The sequence below is a fragment of the Octodon degus genome, unplaced genomic scaffold (assembly GCF_000260255.1).
Source record: "Octodon degus isolate 3935 unplaced genomic scaffold, OctDeg1.0 scaffold00234, whole genome shotgun sequence".
Lineage (NCBI taxonomy): Eukaryota > Metazoa > Chordata > Mammalia > Rodentia > Octodontidae > Octodon > Octodon degus.
Genome location: NW_004524810.1, coordinates 2,233,182 through 2,245,913, shown reverse-complemented (window position 1 = coordinate 2,245,913; position 12,732 = coordinate 2,233,182). Strand labels below are relative to the sequence as shown.

Genomic DNA, 12,732 nt, shown 5'->3' with positions numbered 1-12,732 from the left:
TAAAACCACATTGAGATATCATCTCACCCCAGAAAGAATGGCTATCATAAAGAAATCACCCAACAACAAATGTTGGAGAGGCTGTGGGGAAAAAAGAACCTTTCTCCACTGCTGGTGGGAGTGTAGACTGGTGCAACCTTTAAACCAAATCATTTTCTTGGACAGCAGGGGCACAAGAAAGTCTGCATAGTTATGAAACTGCATTATCTCCTATTCAAAGGAAGCCAATTTTGTTGACTATGTGTTAGGCATTTACTGTGTTCCATTAAGTCATACTGGAAAGATGTACAGGAGCTCACTGGATAAGGCAGATAACATCAATAAAAAGAAATATGAGCCGGATGGAAGGTATGGAACCAAAGGTATTCACCAAGCATAAGGAAGATCTGCGCAGAAGTCCATTTCCTGGAGGAGAGCGGGAGTGCAAAGGACAAGAAAGTCCCGGATGAGGAAGACTGAACCGGTGCATTCAGAAGGCGAGTAAAAGTAAATACATGGCATGTGAAAGAATATCGCAAGAAGAAGAGAAACACTCACAATGGCTTGGCGCTGATAAACAACATGCCGTATCTGGTAAACAACTGGTCTCCTAAATCATAAAATCTCAGCAAAGTATGTGGAAGATGCCAACATGAACCAGACCGTGAAGAGAAATATGCAGTTTGTTGATCCTGCAGACTGTACAAAGAATACTTTTCTTTCATATGATCTGAATCTTCAAACATGAATGTAATATTGGCATAAAGAACTGGCTAAATGTCCTCATGAAGCCGTTTCTTTTAAACATTGTATCATTTAAAATAAATAGATGAGAGGTCAAGGTTTGGAAAATGATCCTCTAGGGCACAGAGAAACTCAGGGAGTCTAATGCGGGTATCACTGTAGCCTCAACAGAAAGGTCTGATGTAAGTAAAATATTATTTCGTTGCTCAAAAGATTGTAAACTACATGGCATTGGCTGTATCTTGGTGAAACTAGACTCCTGAAGTTCAACTAAGTCTTCTCTCACAACAAAGACTAAGACCCAAAATACATAGCTCACTAAGCATGTCCATTTGTGCATCTTAAGAGCACACTCATTTTTCTTTTCTTTTTACAACTTTATTTCAACTCAATGTGCTGGCTACTGCCAGTATTTTTTTTTTTTTTTTACCATAATGTTCTTTTCTTTGTAGGACCGACTTTCCTCATCAGACTTAAAATATCCTTTGTTTGCTAGTGAAACCTACACTCGTGAAGATAATGAAATCTTAGCAAAGTACGCAGAACAGTGACTTTCTGAAAATTTGAAAAATAAAGGCACCTTGTGTTTATTATGATCACATACAGAGACAGACAGACAGACAGACAGACAGACAGACAGACAGACAGACACAGAGACAGAGACTATCACAGATTGAAAAACTGATTTAGAGATTAAAAGATTATGAAACTAATTGAAGGCCTTTGAGAAAATCACTCATCTCAAGATTAGAGTCAAGGTCTCTGATCATTGTTTTAACCCCCTCCCTCTTTTAACACACACACATATGCACATACACACACACACACACACACACATTTATCTCAAGGAATGTTGAGGGTTAATCTACAACTGTGCTCTGCTGAAGTCCTTTTCAAAACCTTTCACTTGTTATTGCTCTAGAATAACAGATGATGCCTGAATCACAAGGAGATGTCAGACTTTTTTAAATCTCTTTTTGTGATAACAAAGATTGGAAAGCTATATTTAAAAATCCTAGTGATGAGCTAGCTTCTGCTCAAGCCTCTGGCAAATGTTCTGAGAAACAGGGAGCCATACAGTCGAAAGGAGCTGGTAGATTTCTATCCCCTTCAAAAGCTCTGTAATCTTACATTTTATAGTCTACTTGAGACTGTGTTCCATGGCATTTCTTTCAGTCACTAAGAGCTCCAGCAGGGGTTAATTGACCAGGAAACCATTTGTCATCTCAGGTTTGTCAAGTAGAATGATGCCATCTGCACATTTTTTCTGCACGTTTGGACCTAATAAGATGGAGAAAAGTTTGTAATGGAGTAGGAAAAAGGTATAGAGTTTGAACTGATCTCCCTCTTAAATGTTTAAAAGAAACAGCTACTAATGCATAGCAGCCTATTATTATAGTTCTTCCATTCTCAAAAGAATTTTTGCAATTGAAAATGAAAAAAATTAAATATGTATATAAATATGTATATGTGCCATGTCAATAATTTCATTATAAGTCAAAGAAAAAAGTAAAATATTTCTATCTCTACATGTGGACCTAGTGTTCAAAATAATGTGGCACCTAGCAAACTAAAAATGGCACTATAACACAGATTGGGAAGTCCTGTGTAGATGCATTTATTTTTAAGAAACCAGACTTCCAACATAAGGTATGTTAGAAGAAATTCTGGATATTGCTTAGCACACTCTGATTCTTTAGGGAAATTAAACAACTGAACCCAGGGCTCAGCCTTTTGTGAGGTAAGAAGCACAACTTGAACCCATGTCCTTCTACTGCAAGCACCACACAGAGCCTTCCTCAGGGCAACTCACTCACGCTTCCTCTGCAACCCATTGCGGCATCCTCTAACAAACATGCAACCTGACTTTAAAATAACCTCTTACCTTTAGTCTCCAAATACCTTGGTCCATAGTGCAGTTTTCTTAACTGCTCTGTATTTTTTTGTAGCCTTCACTTGTGGTTCAAAAGTTTTATGGGATACCTACCGTATGTCACACACATCCGCTCTTAATTTATCTATAGGAATTCTGATTTTTCCTTCTGATTTGGCTCATGCTAGCTGCTCTCCTGGCATCATTTTGTTTCCTTCCACTTTTGTGTGGTGAATTTCTTAGGAATTCTCTCAGGTTTTCTTTTGTATGTTTCTTTACTGATTACTTTCATTTAATTCTATGATTTCAACTGTGGTTCTCTGTGACTGACAGCCTGTTATGGCTAATACATTGTGTTAACTGGAGTCTAAAAGTTCAACAAAGTAACTCAGCAGTTCTATATCTTGGAGTGGAAAAGGCTGTTCTGTGTTGTGTCCACTTTGAGAAGTTTAGAAGATTAACAAGGTGAGTGAGCAGGGGGCCAGGGTCCTCACTTTATATTCATCCTGAGCCTGCACAAGAGGAGGGCACAAAGATTGTGTGAGTGCTGCACCCACCTTAGGGGGTAGTAGCCTGCATACTATATAAGGGAGGAAAACAAGCTTTCTTGTTCCTCCCCTCTTGCTCTTGTTGCTCTTGCTGTCTTCTGCCCCCTTGAGCTGTTGCCCCTCTGCCATACCACCCTGCCTTGGAGCCAGCTGATTATGGACTGAATCCTCTATGAACTGACAGCTAAAGAATTCTTGTCTTCCTCAACTTTGAGTGTCAGGTATTTTGTGTCAGCAACAAGAGAAAAGTAGCCAACACACTTCCTAAAGGACAGCTCTATCCCAGATCACCTTAGACCCTTCCTCCAGCAAGCTTTCACTGAGAAAGTTCATAAGAACTAAAAAGTTCACTTGACCATTCTGAGGTGAATTACATTCTCTCCCCGAAACTCACTTCCCTAAAGATTTTCCTGTCTCAATTCCAAATGTGTCCATCAGATCCAGACTTCAGGGGCCTTCACAGGAAGACACATGCTTAAGAAATTCCTCTGCCTCTTTGGGTTAATAGCTTACCCAGTGCTACCAATTATCTCTGCACATCTGCTCTTTTTCTCCAGTCCTACTGCTTCTGCTTGGGGCTCCCAGGCTTGACCTACTTCTCTCTCTTCTCTCTCACTCAATTGTTATTAGAAAAGTCTTCAACATACAGAAAAATGAAAAGACTCAATGTTCACCTGTATACCCAAAAACTAGATTCAATAACTTTTAGCATTATATCACATATGCCTTTTCTATATCTAAAAGAGGAATAGCTATAGATGTGGGGGTGGCAATGTGGAGGACTAGAGGTATGAATGTGGATGTCAGAGCAGAGGCAGGCAAATTGTCGTTGTTTGGATCTTGACCTGGGTGGTGCTCTTGGGAAATGTCTGAGACTCTAAGAAGTGGTGCCTAGTGGAAGGTCACTGGGGCCTGCCCTTCAAGAGGCTTGAGGTACTCTGGCTCTTCCTCCTCTCTTTGTTCCCTAATGCATGAAGTGAATATTTTTCTCCACAATGTCCTACCTTACCACAGGCCCAATGCACTGAGATAACCATGGACTGGGGCTTCCACATCTGTGAGCCGAAAGGAAGCTTTTCTTTTTGTAAAGTTGTTTTCTTAGAAATTTTGCTACAGCAACCAAAGCTAACTGGCACACATAGACAAAGTGTGAATGTAGTTATAGACACAGATACAAATATAATATAGATAAAGATAAAAATAGAAATACACATATATTTTTCAGAGCCATTGAAAATAAGGGAAATATGTACTTCCCAACATGTAACTCTTAAAAATAAGAACTTGGTCTTACATTACTACAAAATTTATCATCACAACTAAAAAGCAAAAATATTCTACCAATATTAGCTAAAATTTAATATGTATTCAAATATCTAATTGTCTTTAAAATGTTTTATAGTTTTTAAAAAACTACTATTCAATCCAAGTTCATAAGTTAATGTTTTGTTTTTTTTAGTTAATGTTTACTTGTTCCTTATCTTTCATTTTTTTCCTTCCTCTCTATTTTTTACTTCTTATCTTACAGAATTTCAGATAACTTTAATTTGTCTAATTCTTCCCTTGAAGCCTTTGTCTCTTAGAAGGTGTATAAACCTGACCTATAAAATTTCTTTTCTAACCTGTATTATTTTGCCTAATTTTTCTATATTTTGCTGTAACCAAGAAATCTTTATCTCTATTCTCTTCGTGTATTAATTCCCCTGAAATCCGCCCATTTCCAGCCCTCTGCCCACCACTGTGTGCCATCATTCTTCCTGTACCGTAAAATCCAGGCCCTTAGCCCTGCGTTTCAGGTTACTGTAGGCCAGGCTTACACTGTGTCCACAGTTATCATTTGGCCTGTTCTCTCATTCAAACGTTGGCTCCAGGACTTCCCCGCCCTGGGGCTCCCCTCATTCTTCTGCACTACCCTGCTGTTCTTGATGACCTCATAACACCCTCCCCTACAAACTCTATTTAAATACTTCCTTGGAGTAGTAAATGTATGTAAAAATAAAAGTGCAGATGCTCCAGAGAACTCTAGGGTCCGCCACTCTTTTCTCCCTCTGAGCTCATCTTAGGGAGTAGAAGAACTTGTATGGACAGAGCAGCTTCATGGAGCCAAGGCAGAGGGACCTCAGTTCATTCGGCTTACTTGCTTTGGAGATTGGTAAACAAACACAATTCTCTATAAGATTCAGATAAGGATAAAACCCACACAAAAAGTACTCTAATATCAGCCAGAGAACCCATGGGAAGTGTCCTCCCTAAATGCCACATCAAAGAAGTGTTTACTATAGAGTTGCTACCATGTCCTTTTTCTGTAACAGCCCTAAAGAGTTTTGCTCAAAGTTACTTTCAGAAGAGTTATAAGTGTGCAAGTCCTTGCCTTGCCTTCCTACTCCTCTCTCTTCCTAGTGAGTCACTTACCTCCTGCAAACTCCATTCTTTCCTGTCTCTTACTCTTTGTGTGTGCTATGCTTCAGCTCCTGGGAAGACTTCTTCTCCCTCCTCTGCCTAAAGCCTGAACTCTTGACTCCATCTTTGTCTCTTCCAGGGAAAAAGTTATTTTTCAATATACAGAAGCCTTCTCCTTCTTTGCCCTTCCCCAGTGATACACAGAGCACACTGAGTCATATACATTGCATTGGACCTGTTTTGCATTCCACTTCAGTGTCTTTTCTAATGACTACATTATAAATTACTGAGGGCAACAATGATGTCCTGCTCCCTGGTATTACTCAGCATCATAACAATTATTTGTTGGATTAATGTAGGTAACTCACCATGACAAGAGTACTTTTTAAAAATTCATGGACTTTGTGAAAATATATAAAAGGATGGCTTTTTTATTCATAAGTTATGAATCATCTTTTCAAAGGTAAAATAAAAACATTTATAGAAGAGATCAAATAACATTGGAACATTCATTTGTAAAGCTTACCTATCTCCAACAAGACTTTTACAGATCCAAATCGGAATTTTTAAACATTAGTGAAAGATCTTTGTTTTAGTTGGATATATACTGGGATTCTTTAAGTTTCCCATGACAACAATTCAAACACAATCATCTTACAAGGAAAATTATTGGTCCATATTGTTCTCGATTACAGAATGCATCTCGTTGTTCAGCTTGCTACCCAGCAATATCGGCAGACTCAGGTTCACTCGCAGTTCTTGTCAGTTCCACTGTTGGCCTCCATTTGTAGCTACATGGGGTGTCAAAATAGTGAAGCAAAGGGGCCAGGAGATGGCTCAGTAGGATAAGTGCTTGACTGGCAAACGCAAGGATCTGAGTTCAATCCCCAATTCCGCCAAATAAATAAATAAATAAAAAATAAAAAATAAAAAATAAAAAAATAGTGAAGCAAGCCCAGCTGTGGGTTTCCACATTCACTTTTGGAAAAGTAGCAATATTCTCTCTCCCCAGTGTCACAGTCCTGTGAGAATCAGCTGGCTGTGGTTGTAACCTATGATGACCTTTGAACCCATCATCAAGTCAGGATGAGGCTGTGCAGTGGTTGACATAGGTGTTGTCATTTGGTCTGGGGAACCACAATGCTTGGGCGAGGGAACTTGTGGTTCCTGAGAGGGAAATAAGTTCAGGTAGAAGAAAGTGACTTAATGGACACTTGGAGAGCATTTCCAAGACTTATATTTTTTAAACATTTGAAAAAATTCATTTATTTTTCCCATTATTTTAATTTTTTTTGTTTACACATGTGGGTCTGGTTTATTTCACTTACTAATATAGTCTCTACTTACATCCATGCACTACAAAAGCCAAAAAATTTACCTTTTTATGCCTGAGTAATACTCCCTGGTATAAAAAAATACCATGTCTTTTTATCCATTCTTCAGTTGATGGACCTTTGGGTTGTTTCTAAGTCTTAACTATGACAAATTGTACTACTATACACATGGGTGCACATATAGCGCTGTGGCATGATGATTTCAGTCCTTTTGGAAAAATACTTAGGAGGGGAATAGCTGGGTTAAATGGGACGTCCAACCCTAGTTTTTTAAGAAATCTCCACACTGATTTCCATGATGCTTGCACCAGTCTGCACTCCCAACAAAAGTGGAGAAGGGCTCCTTTTCCCCCACAGACACTCCAGAATGTCATTGGTTGACTTCCAAGACTTATATTTTTAAGACTGTTATGAATCTAGTCACCTTTCCCAAAACTCTTTCCCTGACTTGAGCAAGTTTCTCTTCTTGCATAATCTTCAGCCCATGGTAAGAAGGGTGCTTGCAGCCAGATACCAAGAGTCACACTGGCTACCCTCAGTGCTGATCAACCTAGCATGCCATGGCCTCAGGTGGGTGGCAAAGCTCTATCCGGGAGGCATCATGGTATCCAGGAAAGGGCTGGATAAAGCAAGTCCTGGGCTTTAGATCCAGATTCATCACTTATTGTCTGTAGGTAGTTGAAGCAAGACCTAAGTTCTCCTAATTTTAGTTTCCTTATTGACAAAATGAAGATAATAATACCCAAACTACCTTACAAAATCTGATGAAAATATCATAAGATGATGCTGTATTTTGTAAGCAATGGAGTGAAGTAGTATTTTATTTTTCTGGAATAATATCATTTTCCACTTGAAAACTAAATCAGAGTGCTATGTGAAAATATCCCATTAATACTTCTTCAGGTTAAGTATATACAGATTCTACTTTGCAGTTTAATTAATCCATAGAAATCAATGAGGTTACTCAATGTAGGTACAACTAAATCTAAGACACACATGGCTGGAATAGGGTCAGCTTGGGCTTGCAAACTTATTAAGTTGTAAATTATTGATCTCATTACTCTACAAGCTATCTGAGCAAGCACTGGGCATTATTCGCATAAACAAACACAAGCAAGATAAAACCAGGATTAATTGAAACTCCAGTAAAGGGCTTGAAATTGACAAATAGCAATTTTTTACTCCCTAAGCAGGCAGAAATGTTAAGAGGAAGACAGAAGCACATTGCCAATGTTAAGGGAGTAACAGAAGACTAGAGGTCAATTGGAATGAAGAGAAAAGACGGGAGTATCAGCTTCATACAGGGCCAAATTTCTTCCAAACAGAAATACGTGCCTTTCAAAATGTGTGCCACCTCAGAGAGATGCCATGAGCACAAGCCAAATGTACAAATGGTCACCAGGGCAGGCACAATCCTATAATTATGCTCAACAAATTCTCAATTTCCTTTGTAGAGAGACAAACATGAGTGGACAGCACAGAGATCCATTAATACCACCTCTTTTGTACAAGTTAAGCCTACTTGTCTAAAAATAGTAAGCTATAAAAGGGAAACATTCCACTTTGACAATATTCCTATTCTACCATATTCTTAGCACAAAGTATGCAGCAAAAGAAAAGAACAGAGTATCCAGATAACTTGAATTGAGGCACGTGTAAACATTACTTGAATTCTGTACAGTGTGTTGAGCACAGATTCAAACAACTAAAATAGAAAAGAATATATTCTCCACTTCTTATGCAGATCTAATATACAAAGATATTGGATTAAATATCTTGCATAATTTCAAGAGGCCCTCAAAAATGAAAGAATGAGACAGTGATTGCAATTCTGTGAAAAACAATACATTAGCAAAAGGGTAAATCCTGATTCCTTGCTTCTAGCTCCTTCACTAGTTTGCAAGTAAAATGCAAGCTTCACAAAATTCTCAATGCCTGAAAGTTTGTTCTACAACACAATGTAACTAATTGGGCTTCTTCCTGCCAATACAAGCACATAAAGACTGTAAAGGAAGAACGTATGTGAAAGTGCTTTTGGATCGTGTGTATAAAGTTGTTAAAATATTTCATTACCTTTACAATTTCATTTATTGGGTGACCCTTCAAGATATACTGTTGATACTTTCTAAATGGAGTCCATGGCTATCTCTAGCAAGCCTTTTCTGAGAATCAATGTCTTATGTAGAAACTATATGAACAGAGCCGGGTGCCTCAGAAGCATCAGTTAATTAAATGAAAATAACAAACAAGATGTATTCCCTAAACTCCTTAACATATAAAGATTCCTGTAATGAATGAAATGTTAATCCATGTAGTTATGAATGTCCCACATCTAGGATCACTCTTAATACCTTCTTTCTAAACTCCCATATCTACTTCCAATATCAAGGTCTAAATTCTTACTCTAAAAGAAACATTCTCAATAGGACAGAAGTTTCTCTCTAAAAGAGTTTCTCAACCTCAACCCCACTGATAGAAGGGTTATTTGATTTTTTTTTCTTTTTTTCTTTCTTTCTTTCTTTCTTTCTTTTTTTTTTTTTTTTGAGTGTAGTGCTGTGCATTGAAAGCTGGTTTCTATCTTCCATGATTTCTACTCAGTAGATTCCAGTGCAAATCTCCCCTCCTGGGCTGGCATGATAGCTCAGCAGACTAAGTGCCTGCTTAGGCAAATGCAGGGACCGGGTTTGATTCCCCAACATCACATGCCCTGCCAGCCCTGTCCCTCCGTGCACTGAGCCAGCCACTGAGACCAGGTAAGGCAGCACATGCCTGTAATCCCAGCACTGGGGAGGCCCTGCCAAACATATTTTTTAAAAAATTCCTGGGAGATATCTCAGTGGTTTAAGCACCTGCCTGGCAAACAAAAGGTCCTGAGTTCGAGCCCTGGTACCAAAAATAAAATAAAATAAATTCTCCCTTCCCCACCTCAATTATAATGAGAAAAATATGTTTCCAGACATTGCCATTGAGAGCTTCTCTTCTCAGACACCCTGTCCCCCTTCTTACACACTGAAGTCAGTGGCTGAAGCTGCTGCCATCTCTTGGCACAGTTGTCTCAGACTCTTAATTGGTCACCCATAGTCACAGTGTCCCCATTTCTAAATCTGGTATCCGTCATGCAGCCAGAATAAGTATTTAAAAAGAATCTTGATTGCATCTCTCTCTTCAATTTAGAATACTTTAAGATTTTCATTTAATTTTAGGAAAAACTCCTGGATGACTGCACAATTAGGTCTTTACCTATATTTTATGTCTCTATCACATGAGACTTTCTTCTGTGCTCAAAGGAGCAGCATCCTTCCCCGCGGTTCCCCTCACTAGTGTGTTTTCCTCACCTGCCTTGAGGCCTTTGCCCATGTGACTTTTCTGTCTAAATTTTCCAATCATCATGTCTATTCTTTCTTTCTTCATTTCTCAAATATTAAATAAGTGCCTACTAATGGCAGTCTCTCTTGAGCAGAGCTGGAACATCAGGAATATGTATAAACCCTTAATCCAATGAAATTTGCAACAAGTTGGGTGAGAGACCAGCAAATAAATAAACACATAAATTTACAAAATGTGGAACAGGGATAAATGTAGTTTAATAGTAATGGGTGATGTTAAGGTAGATGGAGTTATTATTTTATGTGGAGTTACAAAGGGAGAGCTCCCTGATGAGGCAAAGGGTTATCTGTGGAAGACTGTGGCAGAGAACAGCAAAATCAAAGGCTCTGAAATGAGTTTACCTGTTGTTCAAAGCCAGTATAAGAAAAAATCACAGGAAAACAAAGTCAGATAGGCAGGAGACCATCAACCACATAGAGTTCTGTAAGATTAAGTGAGTCAAAGATTTAGGCTGAGATGGGAAGTCAAGATGAGAGGGATTGAGCAGGGATCTAATGTAATCTGACGTTTATTTTAGAGGGGTCACACTGGCTGTTTTGTGGAAAATTGGTTGTATGAGGCATTTTCAAAAACATAGGAAGACTAGTTAGAAGTCTGTTTCTAACTTTCTATTTGTAATCCCTGTTTCATTTCTTTAGGAAATTCCTTCCAATATATGGGATACACTTATTAGCCACAAATCTGTCCTGATGTAACAGCTACTATTCTTGATAGCTTGTATTTATTTACGTGATTTTCTGCTTAGTATTTGTCTCTTACACTAAAGTGCAAACTCCTCCCAAGAGTAAACCTAACAGTTTTTCCTTCTCCTCTTTCCAGGAGTGTATAGAACACCAGTGGTTCTCAATAAATGTTAGGGAAGAGGAAAACAGAAGTAGGGAGGGAGACAAGGAGGGTGAGCTGGAAGGAAACATTGACACAACAGTTATTTTACAATTCTAATCCAACTGTTCCAAAGCCCTGTGGTAATCTGGAGCAAGCAAAGGTTGCCTCTTTGCAATGGATATAGGAAGAATTACGCCACATCATCCAAAAGAACAGTGCAGGCCATGCAGGGAGAGCTACCATTAGTTGAGAGCTTACTAGGTCCCAGGCACTAATAATTTCATTAAATACATAAGGAGTTTGTATCATTATGCATTCAAATAAGTAAATATACTCAGAGTGTTTGGATACACAGCCAATAAACAACAGATCTCTGGGTACAAGCTCTCCTGTTCAGTCACCGCATAGGCTACTTCCTGCAGAGGCCGTCAACGGCAAGTTTATTAAAAATGTAGCTTCCACAAGCTCATTCCTAAAAATTCATTGTGTCAAACAAATAGCAGGGTTCAGTGCAGATGAATTTCTGAGCATCTAATGTGTACATTTCCCCCCAACAGAAACAATTCCAATCAGTGTCACACAGCTTTATTTGAAATTTTAATGAGGCACAACAAGCAAAAATGAAAAAGAAAGGGAATGAAAAATCAGAGCCACTTAACAGTTGAATCTAAGAAACTCCATTTGCTGCCATATTAAATTAAAAAACAGAATCTTTAATCTCTAACACTATTTAAAATACCTCAGTTGGTAGAATGTGTTAACAAAGAATATAATTTAATGTCACTCTGAAGCATAGAATAATTCATATTTCTGGATGTTCAATAAGAACAATAACTGCCAGAAAATGAATCTCTCTTTTTGATAAATCTTTGGACAGAAATAGAAGAAAAGTCAATTTAAGGCTATGTTTGGGAATTTTTTCATCACAGCTGCATAATGAAACATGGAGTTTCTGAAATATTTATGGCAACTTTCATTACTTAAGTCTTTTCCGTGCATTTCATATTTTCTGTTGGAAAATTTTTCTTTTTTCTTAAAAAAACAGATGTATAAGTACTTAGATATTTATAGAGATGCATATATACATGTAGGTATGTATGTACTGGTAGAGATGGATGGACAGACTGTCTCATAAACAGCCAATAGGAATATAAACTCTTTCATTTTTAGAAGGCAAGTAGACAAGAAAGAAAATAGGGAGGAGGTACAGGGAATCAAACTCAGGACCTTGTGCTTGCCAGGGAGGCACTTATGCCACTGAGTTATCTTCCTGGCCCCAAAAATTCGTTATAATGTTCATATCTTTAACCCAATAATAAAATGTCCAGGCATTTATGCAATGAGAAAACAGAATCCACAGCAAGTATAGTTCTCTTAGTATTCTTCATAGTAACAATAACAATGCTATTGTCAATCTAACAAGAAATGAGTTGATAAACTATACTACACTGTTACCATTTTAAGTAATACTATCAAAGTATTCATTTTACCTGAGACTATGTTTAATAGTACATTATTAAGTAAAAACAAATTTTAAAATAGCAAGCATGATGTATTTCCATTTTTGCGAAAACATATATACATTCCAGATGGAAATAAATCTAATAATATCAACATGAGTTGCATGTGGAAACTAGGATTA

The 12,732-nt window shown here is 38.0% G+C and overlaps 1 protein-coding gene across 1 annotated transcript in view; it reads right to left on the bottom strand.

Annotated features, from left to right (window-relative positions):
• The window catches only part of Nxph1 (neurexophilin 1), a 337,926-nt gene that overhangs the window by 132,757 nt on the left and 192,437 nt on the right, over positions 1–12,732 (bottom strand). The gene's annotated exons all lie outside the window — the stretch shown is intronic.